Here is an 18,725-nt window from a genome sequence, read left to right as displayed (position 1 = left end):
TTTTCATTCCCCAACTGTACATATTCATTATTTGACTCTATGATTTCACCTTCGATTAATTCATCGTCAACTTAACTGATATTTAGCATACCTTGTCTTTTTCTTTGTTGTTCCATTTTGTCCCTTTCCCTATATGCCGCAATGTCTTCATTGGATATCTTCCTTTTGCATTTATCCTTTCGACGACTATTGCTCCCCATTCAAATGACAAATCAGAACACCTCAGGTTATATTTTTGAAATTTTTATGATTGGTTGGGCCCCAAAATGCAACTTTTTGCAGAACCCATCAAAAAAGAAATGAAAAAGTGATGTTGTCGGGTCTGCAGGGACAGGGAAATATTAGGAATTGGTGCCAGTTAAATCAAATATCCAATTTTTAATCAGATATCTGATATTGCAAAGTGAATTTTTGGACGAAAAACTCGCTATAATTTCCCTCCATTGCCATAATTATATTAATTATATGAAAATCACTGGAAAGGGTGAAAAGGGGTCATATGTCACCCTATGACCCCCTTTGACCCATATGAACGATTCGAATATTTTTCTAGGGGTCCTAGGACCCCTAGGGACATATGTCATCGTTTAATGGTTCAAAAGCCTTCGACCAATATGCACGATTTGATATAGTCCCTATGGGTCTTAGAACCCCTAAGGACATATGTCATCATTTAATGGGTCAAAAGGGATCATAAGTCACCCTATGACCCCCTTTGACCAATATGAATGACTCGAATATGACTTTAGGGGTTCTATGATACCTAAGGACATATGTCATCATTTAATGGGTCAAAGAGAGTGATAGGTCACCCTATGACCTCCTTTGACACAGAGGAACAATTTGAATATTTTCTTATGGGTCTTAGGACCCCTAGGGACATATGTCATCGTTTAATGGGTCAAAGGGGGTTATGACCCTCTTTGGCCCATATGGCCCATTCGAATATGTCCTTAGGTACCCTAAGACTGTTAGGGACATATGTCATCATTTAATGGGTCAAAGGGGGTCATAAGGCACCCTATGACCCCTTTTGACCCATATGAATGATTCGATTATGTCTTTATGGGTCCTAGGTCTCTTAGGAACATATATTGTCGTTTAATGCGTCAAAGGGTGTCATAGGTCATCCTATGACCCCATTTGATCCATATGAATTATTTGAATATGTCCTTAGGGGTCTTAGAACCCCTAGGGACATATGTTATCGTTTAATGGGTAAAAGGGGGTCATATGACACCCTATGACCCCCTTTGACCCATATGGCCCATTTGAATATGTCCCTAGGGGTCGTAGGACCCCTAGGGACATATGTCATCATTTAATGGGTCAAAGGGGCCATAGGTCACTATGTGACCCTCTTTGACCTATATGAACGATTTGAATATGTCCCTCTTTGACCCATATGAATGATTTGAATATGTCCCTAGGGGTCCTAGGACCCCTAGAGACATATGTCATCATTTAATGGGTCAAAGGGGGTCATAGGTCACCCTATGACCCCCTTTGACCCATATGAACGATTCAAATACGTCCTTTGGGGTCCCATGACTTCTAGGGACATATGTTATCGTTTAATGGGTCAAAGGGGGTCATAAGACACCTTATGACCCCCTTTGACCCATTTGAATATTTGAAATATGTCCTTTAGCTTCTTAAGACCCATAAGAATATATGTCATCATTTAATGGCTCAAATGGGGTCATAGGTCACCCTATGAAACTCTTTAACCCATATGCACAATTTGAATATGTCTTTAAGGCTCCTATGACCCCTAGGGGCATATGTCTTCGTTTAATGGATCAAAGGGGGTCATACGACACCCTATGAACCCGTTTGATCCATATGAAAGATTCAAATATGTTCATATGGGTCCTAAGACCACTAAGGACATATGTCGTCATTTAATGGGTCAAAAAGAGTCATAGGTCACCCTATGACCTCCTTTGATCCATATGAATGATTCAAATATGTCCTTAGGGGTCCCATGACTCCTAGGGATATATGTCATCGTTTAATGGGTCAAAGGGGGTCATAGGTAACCCTATGACCCCGTTTGACCCATATGAATGATTCAAATATGTCCTAAAGGGTCCTAGGACCCCTAGGGACATATGTCGTTGTTTAATGGGTTAAAAAGTGTCATAGGTCACCCTATGAACCCCTTTGACCCATATGAACGATTCAAATATGTCCATAAGGGTCCTAGGAACCCAAAGGACATATGTCGTCATTTAATGGATCAAATTTGACCCATATGAATGACTCAAATATGTCCTTAGGGGTCCCATGACTCTTAGAGATCATTTAATGGGTCAAAGGGGGTCATAGGTCACCCTATGACCCCGTTTGACCCATATGAATGATTCAAATATGTCCCAAGGGGTCTTAGGACACCTAGATACATATGTCATTGTTTAATAGGTTAAAAGGTGTCATAGGTCACCCTATGACCCCCTTTGACCCATATGAATGATTCAAATATGTCTTTATGGGTTATAGGACCCCTGGAGACATATGTCATCGTTTAATGGGTCAAAGGGGGTCATAGGACACCCTATGGCCCCCTTTGACCCATTTGAATGTTTGAAATATGACCCTTGGTGTCTTAGGACCCGTAGGGATATATGTCATTATTTAATGGGTCAAAAGGGGTCATAGGTCACTTTATGACCCCCTTTGACCCATATGGCCCATTCGAATATGTCCCTAAGGGTCCTAGAACCCTTAGGGACATATGTCATTTGTTTAGTAGGTCAAAAGGGGTCATAGGTCACCCTATGACTCCCTTTGACCCATATGAATGATTCGAATATGTCCTTAGGGTTCTTTGGACCCCTAGAGACATATGTCGTCATTTAATGGGTAAAGGGGGTCATACATCACCGTATGACCCTCTTTGATCCATATGAATGATTCAAATATGTCCCTAGGGATCCTACGACCACTAGGGATATATGTCATCGTTCAATGGGTCAAAGGGGGTCATAGGTCACCCTATGACCTTTTTTGACCCATATGCACGATCCGAATATGTCCTTAGGTGTCCTACGACCCTTAGGGACATATGTCATCATTTAATGGGTCAAAGGGGGTCATAAGTTATCTTATGACGCGCTTTGACCGATATGACCCATTCGAATATGTCCCAAGGGGTCCTAGGACCCTTAGGGACATATGTCATCATTTAATAGGTTGAAGGGTGTCATAGGTCACCCTATGACCCCTTTTGATGCATATAAACGATTTGAATATGTCCCTAAGGGTGATAGGACCCCCAACAACATATGTCATCGTTTAGTGGATCAAAGGGGGTCATAGTTCACCCTATGACCCCCTTTGACCCATTTGAACATTTGAAATATATCCCTTGGCGTCGTAAGACCTGTAGGGACATATATTGTCATTTAATAGGTTAAAAGGGGTCATAGGTCACCATATGACCCCCTTTGACACACATGGCTCATTCAAATATTTCCCTTGGGGTCTTATAACCCCTAGGGACATATGTCGTCATTTAATGGGTTAAAGGGGGTCACAGGTCACCCTATGACCCCCTTTTGACCTATATGAACAATTTGAATATGTCCCTAGGGGTCCTAGTACCCCTAGGGACATATGTCATTGTTTAATGGGTCAAAGGAGGTCATAGGACACCCTATGACCCCCTTTGACCCATATGAACGATTCAAATATGTCCTTAGGGTTCCCAGGACCCCAAGGGACATATGTCGTCATTTGATGGGTCAAAGTGGGTCATATGCCACCCTTTGACCCCCTTTAACTCATATAAATGATTCAAATATGTCCTTAGGGGTTTGAGGACCCGTAGGGACATATGTTGTCGTTTAATAGGTCAAAGGGGGTCATAGATCACCCTATCACTCCCTTTCACCCATATGAACGATTCGAATATGTCTTCAGGGTTCCTAGAACCCCTAGGGTCATATGTCCTCGTTTAATGGGTCAAAGGGGGTCATACGACACCTTATGACCTCTTTTGACCCATATGGCCCATTCGAATGTCCCTAGCGGTCCTAAGACCCTTGGGGACATATGTCATCATTTAATGGATCAAAGGGGGTCATAGGTCATCTTATGACCTCGATTAACCCATATGAATAATACGAATATGTCCTTAGGGGTCCCATGACCCTTAGGGACATATGTCATCGTTTAATGGGTCAAAGGGGGTCATAGGTCACCCTATGATGATGTTTGACCCATATGAACGATTCAAATATGTCCCTAGGGGTCCTAGCCTAGGGGTCTTAGAACCCCTAGGGACATATGTCACCATTTAATGTGTCAAAGGGGTCATAGGTCACCCTATGACCCCCTTTAACCTATATGAACAATTCGAATATGTCCCTAGGGGTCCTAGGACCCCTAGGGACATATGTCGTCGTTTAATGGGTCAAAGGTCATAGGCCACCCTATGACCTCTTTTGACTCATATAAACGATTTGAATATGTCCTTAGGGTTCTCAGGACCCCAAAGGACATATGTCATCGTTTAATGGGTCAAAGTGGGTCATAGGCCACCCTATGACCCCTTTTAACCCATATAAATAATTCAAATATGTCCTTAGGGTTTCGAGGACCCCTAGAGACATATGTCATTGTTTAATAGGTCAAAGGGGGTCATAAATCACCCTATCACTCCCTTTCACCCATATGAACAATTCGAATATGTCCTCAGGGGTCCTAAAACCCCTAGGGTCATATGTCCTCGTTTAATGGGTCAAAGGGGGTCATACGACTCCTTATGGCCTCCTTTGACCCATATTGTTGGGTGATGCGATGCGCTCCCCTGTTCCATGTTCACTAACAGTCATGGCTTTTGGTGCAACGGCAAATGGGCCCTACACATATGGCCCATTCGAATATGTCCTTAGGGGTCCTAGGACCCCTAGGGACATATGTTGTCAATTAATGGATCAAAGGGGGTCATAGGTCATCCCATGACCCCGATTAACCCATATGAACAATACAACTATGTCCTTAGGGGTCTCATGACCCTTAGGGACATATGTCGTCGTTTAATGGGTTAAAAGGGGTCATAGGTCACCCTATGACACTATTTGACCTATATGAACGATTCAAATATGTCCCTAGGAGTCCCAGGACCCTTAGGGACATATGTCATCGTTTAATGGGTCAAAGGGTGTCATAGGTCACCCTATGACCCTTTTTTACCCATATGAACGATTGAAATATGTCCCTAGGGGTTATAGGACCCCCAGAGACATATGTTGTCATTTAATGAGTCAAAGGGGGTAATAAGTCACCTTATGACCCCCTTTGACCCATTTGAACTTTTGAAATATGTCCCTTGGCGTCGTAGCACCCGTAGGGATATATGTCATCATTTAATAGGTCAAAAGGGGTCATAGGTCACCCTATGACCCCCTTTGACCCATATGGCACATTCGAATATGTCCTTAGGGGTCTTAGGACCGCTAGGTACATATGTTATCGTTTAATGGGTCAAAGGGGGTCATAGGGCACCCTATGACCCCCTTTGAACCATATGAATGATTCGAATATGTCCTTAGGGGTCCTAGAACCCCTAAGGACATATGTCATCATTTAATGTGTCAAAGAGGGTCATAAGTCACCCGATGACCCCCTTTGACCAATATGAACAATTCAAATATGTTCTTAGGGGTCCTATGACCCCTAGGGACATATGTCATCGTTTAATGGGTCAAAGAGAGTCATAGGTCACCCTATGACCCTCTTTGACTCATACGAACAATTAGAATCTGTCTGTAGGGGTCTTAGGACACTTAAGGACATATTTTGTCATTTATTGGGTCAAAGGGGGTCATAGGTCACACTATGACCCCCTATGAACCATGTGAACAATTCGATTATGTCTGTAGGGGTCCTAAGATCCATAGGGACATATGTCATCATTTAATCAGTCAAAGGGGGTCATAGGTCACCCTGTGACCCCCTTTGACCTATATAATCGATTCAAATATGTCTGTAGGGGTCCTAAGACCCCAAGGGACATATGTCATCATTTCATGGGTCAAAGGGGGTCATAGGTCACCCTATGACCCCCTTTGACCCATATGAACGATTTGAATATGTCCTTAGAGGTCCTAGAACCTCTAGGGACATATGTCATCGTTTAATAGGTCAAAAAGGGTCATAAGTCACCTTATGACCCCCTTTGACCCATATGGCCCATTCGAATATGTCCTTAAGAGTCCTAGGACCCCTGGGGACATATGTCGTTGTTTAATGGGTCAAATGGGGTCATAGATCACCCTATGAATCCCTTTGACCCATATGAACGATTCGAATATGTCCCTAGCGGTCCTAGGTACATATGTCATCGTTTAATATGCACAATTCGAATATGTCCCTATGGGTCTTAGGACCCCTAAAGACATATGTCATCATTTAATGGGTCAAAAGGGGTCATAAGTCACCCTATGACCCCCTTTGATTAATATGAACGACTCAAATATGTCCTTAGGGGTCTTATGATCCCTAGGGACATATTTCATCGTCTAATGGGTCAAAGGGAGTCATAGGTCACCCTTTGACCCCTTTTGACTCAAAGGAACGATTCGAATATTTTCTTATGGGTCTCAGGACCCCAAGGGACATATGTCATCGTTTAATGAGTTAAAGTGGGTGGTAGTTCACCCTATGACCCCCTTTGACCCATATGAACGATTCAAATATGTCCATAGAGGTCTTAGGACCCCTAGGGATATGTCATCTTTTAATAGGTCAAAGGAAGTCATAAGTCACCCTATGACCCCCTTTGACCCATATGAACGATTCGAATATGTCCATAAGTGTCATAGAACCCCTAGGGACATATATCGTCATTTAATGGGTCAAACGAGGTCATAAGTCACCCTATGACCCTCTTTGGCGCATATGACCCATTCGAATATGTGCTTAGGTGTCCTAGGATCCCTAGGGATATGTGTCATCATTTAATGGGTCAAAAGGGGTCATAAAGCACCCTATGACCCCTTTTGACCCATATGAACGATTCGATTATGTCCTTAGGGGTCCCAGGACTCCTACAAACATATATTGTTGTTTAATGAGTCAAAGGGGATCATAGGTCACGCTATGACCCCATTTGACCCATATGAATGATTCAAATATGTCCTTAGGGATCCTAGAACCCATAGGGACATATGTCATCGTTTAATGGATAAAAAGGGGTCATACGACACCCTATGACCCCTTTTGACCCATATGGCTCATTCGAATATGTCCCTAGGGGTCCTAGGACCTCTTGGGACATACGTCGTCATTTAATGGATCAAAGGGGTCATAGGCCACCTTATGACTCCCTTTGATCCATATGAATGATTCAAATATGTCCCTACAGATCTTAGGACTCCTACGAACATATGTCATCATTTAATGGGTCAAAGGGGGTCATACGACACCCTATGACCTTAGCGGTCTCATGACCACTAGGGACATATGTCATCATCTAATGGGTCAAAGGGGGTCATAGGTCACCCTATGATGCCATTTGACCCATATGAATGATTCAAATATGTCTCTAGGGATCCTATGACCTCTAAGGATATATGTCTTTGTTTAATGGGTCAAAGGGTGTCATAGGTCACCCTATGACAACCTTTGACGCATATGAACGATTGGAATATGTCCCTAGGGGTTATAGGACCCCCAAAGACATATGTTATCATTCAATGGGTCAACGGGGGTTATAGGGTGACCCATTTGAATATTTGAAATATGTCCCTTGGCGTCGTAGGACTTGTAGGGACATATGTCATCACTTAATGGGTCAAAGCGGGTCATAGGTCACCCTATGACCCCCTTTGACCCATATGGCCCATTCGAATATGTCCTTAGGAGTCCTAAGACCCTTAGGGACATATGTAGTGGTTTAATAGGTCGAAAGGGGTCATAGGTCACCCTATGACCCCCTTTGATGCATATGAACAATTCGAATATGTCCTTAAGGGTCCTAGAACCCCTAGGGGCATATGTCATCATTTAGTAGATCAAAGGGGGTCATAAGTCACTCTATGACCCCCTTTGACCAATATGAACGATTCGAATATGTTCGTAGGGGTCCTATGACCCCTAGGGACATATGTCGTCGTTTAATGGGTCAAAGGGAGTCATAGGTCACCCTATGACCCCCTTTGACTCATAGGAACGATTCAAATCTGTCCCTAGGGGTCCTAGGACCCCTAGGGACATGTCGTCATTTATTTGGTCAAAGGGGGTCATAGGTCACCCTATGACCCCCTATGAACCATATGAATGATTTGATTATGTCGTTAGGGGTCTTAGGACCCCTAGGGACATATGTCATCGTTTAATCGATCAAAGGGGGTCATAGGTCACCTTGTGACCCCCTTTGACCCATATGGTCGATTCGAATATATCCATAGGGGTCTTAAAATCTCTAAGAACATACGTCATCATTTAATGAGTCAAATGGGGTCATAAGTCACCCTATGACCCCCTTTGACCTATATGAATGATAGAAATATGACCTTAGGGGTCCTATAACCCCTGGGGACATATGTCATCGTTTGATGGGTAAAAGGGGGTCATAAGTCACCATATGAACCCCTTTGACCCATATGGCCCATTCGAATATATCCCTCGGGGTCCTAGGACCCCTATGGACATATGTCATCGTTTAATGGGTCAAAGGGGGTCATATGTCACCCTATGACCCCCTTTGACCCATATGAATGATTCAAATATGTTCCTAGGGGTCATAGGACCCTTAGGGAAATATTTCATCGTTTAATGGTTCAAAGGGGGTAATAGGTTACCCTATGACCCCCTTTGACCAATATACATGATTCGAATATGTCGCTATGGGTCCTAAGACCCGTAGGGACAAATGTCATCATTTAATAGGTCAAAAGAGGTCATAAGTCAGTCTATGACCCCCTTTGATCAATATGAACGATTGAAATATGTCCTTAGGGGTCCTGTGATCCGTAGGGCCATATGTCATCGTTTAATAGGTCAAAGAGGGTGATAGGTCACCCTATGACCCCCTTTGACACAAATGAACGATTCAAATATGTTCGTAGGGGCCCTAGGACCCCTAGGGACATATGTCATCATTTAATAGGTCAAAGTGGGTCATAGGTCACACTATGACCCCCTTTGACACATATGAATGATTCAAATATGTCCTTAGGGGTCCCAGGACCCCTAAGGACATATGTCATCATTTAATGGGTCAAAGGTTGTCATAGGTCACCCTATGACCCTTTTTGATGCATATGAACGATTCAAATATGTCCTTAGGGATCTTAGAACTCATAAGGGCATATGTCATCATTTAATGGATAAAAAGGGGTCATACTACACCTTATGACTCCCTTTGACCCATATGGCCCATTCGAATATGTCCTTAGGGGTCCTCGAACACCTAAGGACATATGTCATCATTTAATGGGTCAAAGGGGTCATAGTTCAACGTATGACCCCCTTTGAGCCATATGAACGATTTCAATATGTCCCTAGGGGTCTTAGGACCCCTAGGGACATATATTGTCGTTTAATGGGTCAAAAGGGGTCATAGGTCACCCTATGACTCCGTTTGACCCATATGAATGATTCAAATATGTCCTTAGGGATCTTAGGACCCTTAGGGACCTATGTCATCGTTTAATGGGTCAAAAGGGGTCATAGGTCACCCCATGACTTCGTTTGACTAATATGAATGATTCAAATATGTCCCGAGGGGTCCTAGTACCCTTGGGATAGATGTCATCGTTTAATGGGTGAAAAGGTATCATAGGTCACCGTATGACCCCCTTTGACCCATATGAATGATTTGAATATGTCCCTAAGGGTTATAGGACCCCTAAAGACATATGTCATCATTTAATGGGTCAAAGGGGGTCATAGGACACCCTATGACCCCCTTTGGAATATTTGAAATATGTCCCTTGGCGTCCTAGGATCCGTAGGGACATATGTCATCATTTAATGGGCAAAAAGGGGTCATAGGTCACCCTATAACCCCCTTTGACCCATATGGCCCATTCAAATATGTCCCTAGGGGTCCTAGAAACCCTAAGGACATATGTCGTTTGTTTAATGGGTCAAAAGGGGTCATATGGTGACACATATGAACGATTCGAATGTCCCTAGGGGTCCTAGGACTCCTAGGGACATATGTCATCATTTAATGGGTCAAAGGGGGTCATAAATCACCTATGACCCCCTTTGATCCATATGAATGATTCGAATATGTCCCTAGGGATGATAAGACCACTGGAGACATGTTGTCATTTAATGGGTCAAAGGTGGTGATGGGTCACCCTATGACCCCTTTTGAACCATATGAACGATTCCAATATGTTCTTAGGGGTCATAGAAGTCCTAAGAACATATGTTATCATTTAATGGGTCAAAGCAAGTTATAGGATAGCCTATGACTTTCTTTGACCCATATGACCCATTCGAATATGTCCCTAGGGGTCCTAGGACCCCTAAGGACATATGTCGTCGTTTAATGGGTGAAAGGGGGTCATAGGTCACCCTATGACCCTCTTTGACCCATATGAATGATTCAAATGTCCCTAGGGGTTCTAAGATCCTTAGAGACATATGTCATCGTTTAATGCATCAAAGGGGGTCATAGGTCACCCTATGACCCCGTTTGACCCATATGCACGATTAGAATATGTGCATAGGGATCCTAGGACCCCTAAGGACATATGTCGTCATTTAATGAGTCAAAGGGGGTCATAGGTCACCCTCATATGGCCCATTCGAATATGTAGCTAGGGATTCTAGGAACCCTAGGGACACATGTCGTCGTTTAATGGGTCAAAGGGGGTCATAGGTGACCCTGTGACCTTGTTTGACCCATATGAACGATTCAAATATGTCCTTAGGTTTCCTAGGACCCCTAAGAACATATGTCATCATTTAATGGGTCAAAGGGTGTCTTAGGTCACCCTGTGAACCCCTTTGACCCATATGAATGATTCATATATGTCCCTCGGGGTTATAGGACCCCCAGAGACATATGTCGTTGTTTAATGGGTCAAAGGGGGTCATAAGTCACCCTATGACCCCCTTTGACCTATATGGCCCATTCGAATATGTCCCTAGGTTTCCTAAGACCCCTATGGACATATGTCATCGTCTAATGGGTCAAAGAGATTGATAAGGCACCCTATAACCCTTTTTGACTCATATGAACGATTCGAATATGTCCTTAGGGGTTCAGGACCCCTAGGGACATATGTCATCGTTTAATGAGTCAAAAAGGGTGATAGAGTGACCCATATGAATGATTTGAATATGTCCTTAGGGGTCCGAGGACCCTTAAAAACATATGTCATAGTTTAATGAGTCAAAGGTGGATATAGGTCACTTTATGACCCCCTTTTACCCATATGAATGATTTGAATATGTCCGTATAGGTCCTATAATCCTTAAGAACATATGTCGTCATTTAATGGGTGCAAAGGGCTCATACGACACCCTATGATCCCCATTCACCCATATGGCCCATTCGAAAATGTCCCCTAGGGGACATAGGAGCCCTATGGACACAATCACCATTTAATGGGTCAAAAGGGGTCATAAATCACCCTATGACCCCCTTTGACCCATATTACCCATTCAAATATGTCCCTAGGCGTCCTAAGACCCCTATGGACATATGTCGTCGTTTAATGGGTCAAAGGGGTTCATAGGGCACCCTATGGCCCCCTTTGACCCATTTGAATGATTTGAATATGTCCTTAGGGGTTCTTGGACCCCTAGGGGCATATGTCGTTGTTTAATAGGTCAAAGAAGGCCATAAGGTGACCCATATGAATGATTCGAATATGTCCTTAGGGGTCCGAGGACCCCTAAGAACATATGTCATTATTTAATAGGTCAAAGGTGGATATAGGTCACCCTATGACCCCCTTTGACCCATACGAATGATTCAAATATGTTCGTAGGGGTCTTAGAATCCTTAGGGACATATGTCATCATTTAATGGGTCAAAGAGGGTCATACGACACCCTATGATCCCCTTTGACCCATATGGCCCATTCGAATATGTCCCTTGGGGGTCCTAGGACCCTTAGGGACATATGTCGTCATTTAATGGGTCAAAGGGGGTCATAGGTCACCCTATGACCCCCTTTCACCCATATGAACGATTCGAATATATTCCTAGGGGTCCCCTAGGGTCTTATGTCATCGTTTAATGGGTCAAAAGGGGTCATAGGTCACCCTATGACCCCGTTTGACCCATATGAACAATTCGAATATGTCCCTAGGGGTCCTAGGACCCTTAAGGTCTTATGTCATCATTTAATGGGTCAAAATGGGTCATAGGTCACCCTATGACCCTCTTTGACCCATATGAACAATTCGAATATTTTTCTAAGAGTCCTAGGACCCCTATGGACATATGTCATCATTTAATTGGTCAAAGGGGGTCATAGGTCACCCTATGACCCTGTTTGACTCATATAAATGATTCAAATATGTCCTTAGGGGTCCTAGGACCCTTAGGGACATATGTCATCATTTAATGGGTCAAAGGGTGTCATAGGTCACCCTATGACCCCCTTTGACCCATATGAATGATTTGAATATGTCCCTAGATGTGATAGGACCCCTAGAGACATATGTTGTCATTTAATGGGTCAAAGGGGGTCATAGGTCACCCTATGACCCCCTTTGATCCATTTGAATGTTTGAAATATGTCCCTTGGCATCCTAAGACCCATAGGGACATATGTCATCATTTAATAGGTCAAAATGGGTCATAGGTCATCCTTTGAGCCCCTTTGACCCATATGGCTAATTCGAATATGTCCCTAGGGGTCTTAGGACCCCTAAGGACACATGTCATCATTTAATGGGTCAAACCTATGACCCCCTTTGACCCATATGAATGATTTGAATATGTCCCTAGGAGTCCTAGGACCCCTAGAGACATATGTCGTCATTTAATGGGTCAAAAGGAGTCATAGATCACACTATAACCCCCTTTGACCCATAAGAATGATTCAAAAATGTCCCTAGGGGTCTTAGGACCCCCAGGGACATATGCCATCGTTTAATGGGTCAAAAGGGGTCATAGGTCACCCTATGACCCCCTTTGACTCATATGAAAGATTCGAATATGTCCATAGGGGTCCTAGGACCCTTAGGGACATATGTCGTCGTTTAATGGGTCAAAGGTGGTGATAAGTCAACCTATGACCCCCTTTGATCCATATGAATGATTCGAATATGTCCTTAGGGGTCTTAGAACCCCTAGAGAGATATGTCATCATTTAATTCATCAAAGGAGGTCATAAGTTACCCTATGACCCCCTTTGACCTATATGGCCCATTCGAATATGTCCCTAGAGGTCTTAGGACCCCTAGGGACATATGTCATCGTTTAATGGGTCAAAGGGGGTCATAGGTCTCCCTATGACCCCCTTTGACCCATATAAATGATTCGAACACGTCCCTAAGACCTATGTCATCGTTCAATGGGTGAAAGGGGGTCATAGGTCACGCTATGACCCCATTTGATCCATATGCACGATTTTAATATGTCCCTATGGGTCCTAGGACCCTTAGGGACATATGTTGTCGTTTAATGGGTCAAAGGGGTAATAAGTCACCCTATGACTCCCTTTGACCAATATGAACGATTCAAATATGTCCTTAGGGGTCCTATGACACCTAGGGACATATGTCATCGTTTAATGGGTCAAAGGGAGTCATAGGTGACCCTATGACACCCTTTGACTCATAGGAATGATTCAAAGATGTCCCTAGGGGTCATAGGATGCTTAGGGATATGTCATCATTTAATGGGTCAAAGGGGATCATAGGTCACCGTATGACCCTCTTTGACCCATATGAATGATTCGAATATGTTTGTAGGGGTGCTACGACCCCTAGGGACATATGTCATCGTTTAATGGGACAAAGGTGGTCATAGGTCACCCTATGACCCCCTTTGACCCATATAAACGATTCAAATATTTTCGTAGGGGTTCTAGAACTCCTAGGGACATATGTAATTATTTAATGGGTCAAAGGGGGTCATAATTCACCCTATGAACCACTTTTACCCATATGGCCCATTCGAATATGTCCCTATATGCCGTTGTTTAATTGGTCAAAAGGGGTCATAGGTCACCCTATGACTCCCTTTGACCCATATGAACGATTCAAATATGTTCCTAGGAGTCCTATGACCCCAAGGGACATATGTTGTCGTTCAATGTGTCAAAGAGGGTCATAGGTCACCTTATGACCCCCTTTGACCCATATGAACGAGTCGAATATGTCCCTATGGGTCGTAGGAACCTTAGGGATATGTCATCGTTTAATGGGTCAAAGGGTGTCATAAGGGACCTTATAACCCCCTTTGACCAATATGAATGATTCAAATATGTCCCTAGGGGTCCTAGGACCCCTAGGGACATATGTCGTCGTTTAATAGTTCAAAAGGGGTCATAGGTCACCCTATGACGTCTTTTGACCCATATGGCTCATTCCAATATTTTTCTAAGACACTTAGGGACATATGTCGTCGTCTAATGGGTCAAAGGGGGTCATAGGGCACCCTATGACCCCTTTTGACCTATATGAATGATTCAAATATGTCCGTAGGGGTCCCAGGTCCCCTAGGGACATATGTCATCATTTAATGGGTCAAAGAGGGTCATAGGTCACCCTATGACCCCCTTTGACCCATATGAACAATTCAAATATGTCCCTAGGGGTCTTAGGACCCCTAGGGACATATGTCGTCGTTTAATGGGTCAAAGGGTGTCATAGGTCACCCTATGACCCCCTTTGACCCATATGAATGATTCAAATATGTGCTTAGGGGTTATAGGACCCCCAGACACATATGTCATTGTTTAATGGGTCAAAGGGGGTCATTTGTTGACCTATGATGCCCTTTGACGCATATGAACAATTCAAATATGTCCCTAGAGGTTCCAGGACCCCTAGTGACATATATCATCGTGTAATGGGTCAAAGGAGGTCATAGGTCACCTATGACCCCCTTGACCCATATGAATGATTTGAATATGTGCTTAGGAGTCCTAAGACCCTTAGCAATATATTCGAATCATTCATATGGGTCAAAGGGGGTCATAGGTCACCCTATGACCCCCTTTGACCCATATGAACAATTCAAATATGTCCTTAGGGGTCCAATGAATCCAAGAGACATGTGTCATTGTTTAATGGGTCAAAGGGGGTCATAGGTCACCCTATCACCCCCTTTGACCCATATGAACAATTCAAATATGTCATTAGGGGTCCTTTGACCCTTAGGGACATACGTCATCATTTAATGGGTCAAAGGGTGTCATAGGTCACCCTATGACCTTGTTTGACCCATATGAACGATTCGAATATGTCTCTAGGGTTTATAGGACTCCTAGAGACATATGTCATCATTTAATGGGTCAAACAGGGTCATAGGTCACACTATGACCCCCTTCGACCCATATGAACGTTTGAAATATGTTCCGTGTGGTCCTGGGGTCCGTAGGGACATATGTCATCATTTAATGGGTCAGAAGGGGTCATAGGTCACCCTATGACCCCCTTTGACCCATATGGCTCATTCGAATATGTCCCTAGGGGTCTTAAGACCTCTAGGGACATATGTAGTGGTTTAATGGGTCAAAGGGGGTCATAGGTCACCCTATGACCCCCTTTGACCCATATGAATGATTCAAATATGTCTTTAGGGGTCCTAGGACCCCTAGGGACATATGTTGTCGTTTAATAAGTCAAAGGGGGTCATAGGGCCTTTGACCCATATGAACGATTCAAATATGTACTTAGGTGTGCTATGACCCCTATGGAGATATGTCGTCGTTTAATGGGTCAAAAGGAGTCATAGGTCACCCTATGACCCCCTTTGACCCATAGACACGATTCGAATGTTCCTAGGGATCCTAAGACCCCTAAGGACATATTTCATTGTTTAATGGGTGAAAGGAGGTCATAGGGCACCGTATGACCCCCTTTGATCGATATGAACGATTTGAATATGTCTTTAGGGGTCCCAGGACCCCTAGGGACATATGTCGTCATTTAATGGGTTAAAAGGGGTCATAGGTCACCCTATGACCCCCTTTGACCCATATGAACGATTCGAATATGTCCCTAGGGGTCTTAGGACCCCTAGGAACATATGTCATCATTTAATGGGTCAAAGGGTGTCATAGGTCACCTTATGACCCCCTTTTACCCATATGAATGATTCGAATATGTCCTTAGGGGTTATACCCTATGACCCCCTTTGACCCATACGAATGATTCAAATATGTTCCTAGGGGTCCTAGGATCCCTAGGGACATATGTCATCGTTTAATGGGTCAAAGAGTGTCATAGCTCACCCTATGACACCCTTTGACCCATATGAACGATTCGAATATGTCCCTAGGGGTTATAGGACCCCTAGACACATATGTCATCATTTAATGGGTCAAAGGGGGTCATAGGTCACCCTATGACCCCCTTTGACCCATATGAACAATTCGAGTATGTCCCTAGGGGTTCTAGGACCCCTAGAGACATATGTCATCGTTTAATGGGTTAAAGGGGGTCATAAGTCACCTATGACCCTCTTGACCCATATGAACGATTCAAATATGTCCATATTCGAATCGTTCATATGGGTCAAGAGGGTCATAGATCACCCTATGACTCCCTTTGAAGCATATGACCCATTCGAATATGTTCCTAGGGGTCCGATGACCCTTAGCGACATATGTCATCATTTAATAGGTCAAAGGGTGACCTATGACCCCCTTTGACCCATATTACCCATTCGAATATGTTCTTAGGGGTTATAGGACCCCTAGAGACACATGTCTTCTTTTAATGGGTCAAAGAGAGTCATAGGTCACCCTATTACCCCCTTTGACCCATGTTATCCATTCGAATATGTCTTTAGGGGTCTTAGGACCCCTAGGGACATATGTCGTCATTTAATGGGTCAAAGGAACCGATGACTCCCTTTGACCCATATTACCCATTCAAATATGTCCCTAGGGGTCTTAGGACCCCTGGAGACATATGTCCTCGTTTAATGGGTCAAAGGGGATCATAGGTCACCCTATGACCCCCTTTTACCCATATGAATGATTCAAATATGTCCCTTTGGGTCCTAAGACCCGTAGGGACATATATCGTTATTTAATTGGTCACCATTTGACCCATATTAACCATTGTAATATGTCCCTAGGGGTCCTAGCACCTATAAGGACATATTTCGTCGTTTAATACATCAAAGGGGGTCAATGGTTGACCTATGACACCGTTTGACTCATATATATTAATAATATAGATATCTATTAATAACACATATATTAATATAATAATATATATATATATTACGTTATTATATTTAATAAAAATATTATGTTATTATATATATTAATAACATATATATATATGTGTGTATTACTTTATTATATTTAATAAAAATATTATGTTATTATATATATATATATATATATATATATATATATATATATATATATATATATATAAATTAATAACATACATATTAATATAATAATATATATAATACATATTATATATTTATATTTAATATATTACATTATTAAATATATATTATATTATTATACATATTAATATAATAATATATAATATGTATTATATATATATATAAATTATGTTATTATATTTAGTAAAAACAATAATAATATAAATTATATTTATAGATTGTAATAAGATTAACATAATATATTATTATATATTACTAGATTATATCTTATATCGTTATATTACGTTATTATATATATATATATATATATAATATTAAAATACGTCTTTACATAGTAATATAAGTGAAATAATTTATAAATCATAAGCTATGATGTTTAAACCCAACTTTCTCTCCAAAATGGGTTGGGATTTGAAATTTTCCACCCGCAACATATCGGATATCAGATTTGAAATCGGATATCGGATATCGGATTTCAAATTTCATTCCAAACATGGCTTGGTGGGTCACCAAGCCATATTGAATATTTGATTAGGCTTGGTATTTACCAAGCCTATCCGGTCAACTCAAAAGACGTGTTTGAGGAGGGTTTTAGTGATACTCAGACTTCGGGTAGCCGTCTGACAATGTTATTTTGATTGAAATTGAATAAAATAAAAAAGATTTTTTAATATCACTCTCTAGATTCCATCAATATAATTTCTATCAAATTCTGAGTTCAATAAGTATTTATTAGTTAATTATCAATGAAGATTATTGTAAAGTGTTGATTGACATACTGATTGAAAAATAGCTATAACTTTCAAACAGTATAACATTTTTAAATCTAAAACTTGTGTCGCATTCTATACTTTGGCTAGTATAAGAAAAAAAAATTAAAAATTAAAAATTTGGCAGAATTTTCTATTAGTTAGGGTGGTCAGACACAAGACTTTTTTTTTTCCAAAATTTTTTTGGTAGAAAATTCATATTTAATTATTTATTTGGAATAAAAATACCAAAAAATATGCGTCACATCTGGGCATGAGTCTACTTTTCATATCTATAATTATATTAAAAAAATATTATGATTTGATTTTGATTGAGGTGGTCAGACATACAGCTACTTTTTATTTTCGCCCTGTAATTTTCTTAGTACTGCATTAAAATTCAAAATTTTGACCAATTAGTTATTTTTTTTCCCGATAAGGCCTTGTAGTTT

The sequence above is a fragment of the Cupressus sempervirens genome, chromosome 9 (genome assembly GCF_028749045.1).
Source record: "Cupressus sempervirens isolate cs-2001-9-10 chromosome 9, ASM2874904v1, whole genome shotgun sequence".
Classification (NCBI taxonomy): Eukaryota; Viridiplantae; Streptophyta; class Pinopsida; order Cupressales; family Cupressaceae; genus Cupressus; species Cupressus sempervirens.
Note: the sequence above shows the minus strand (reverse complement) of the source record.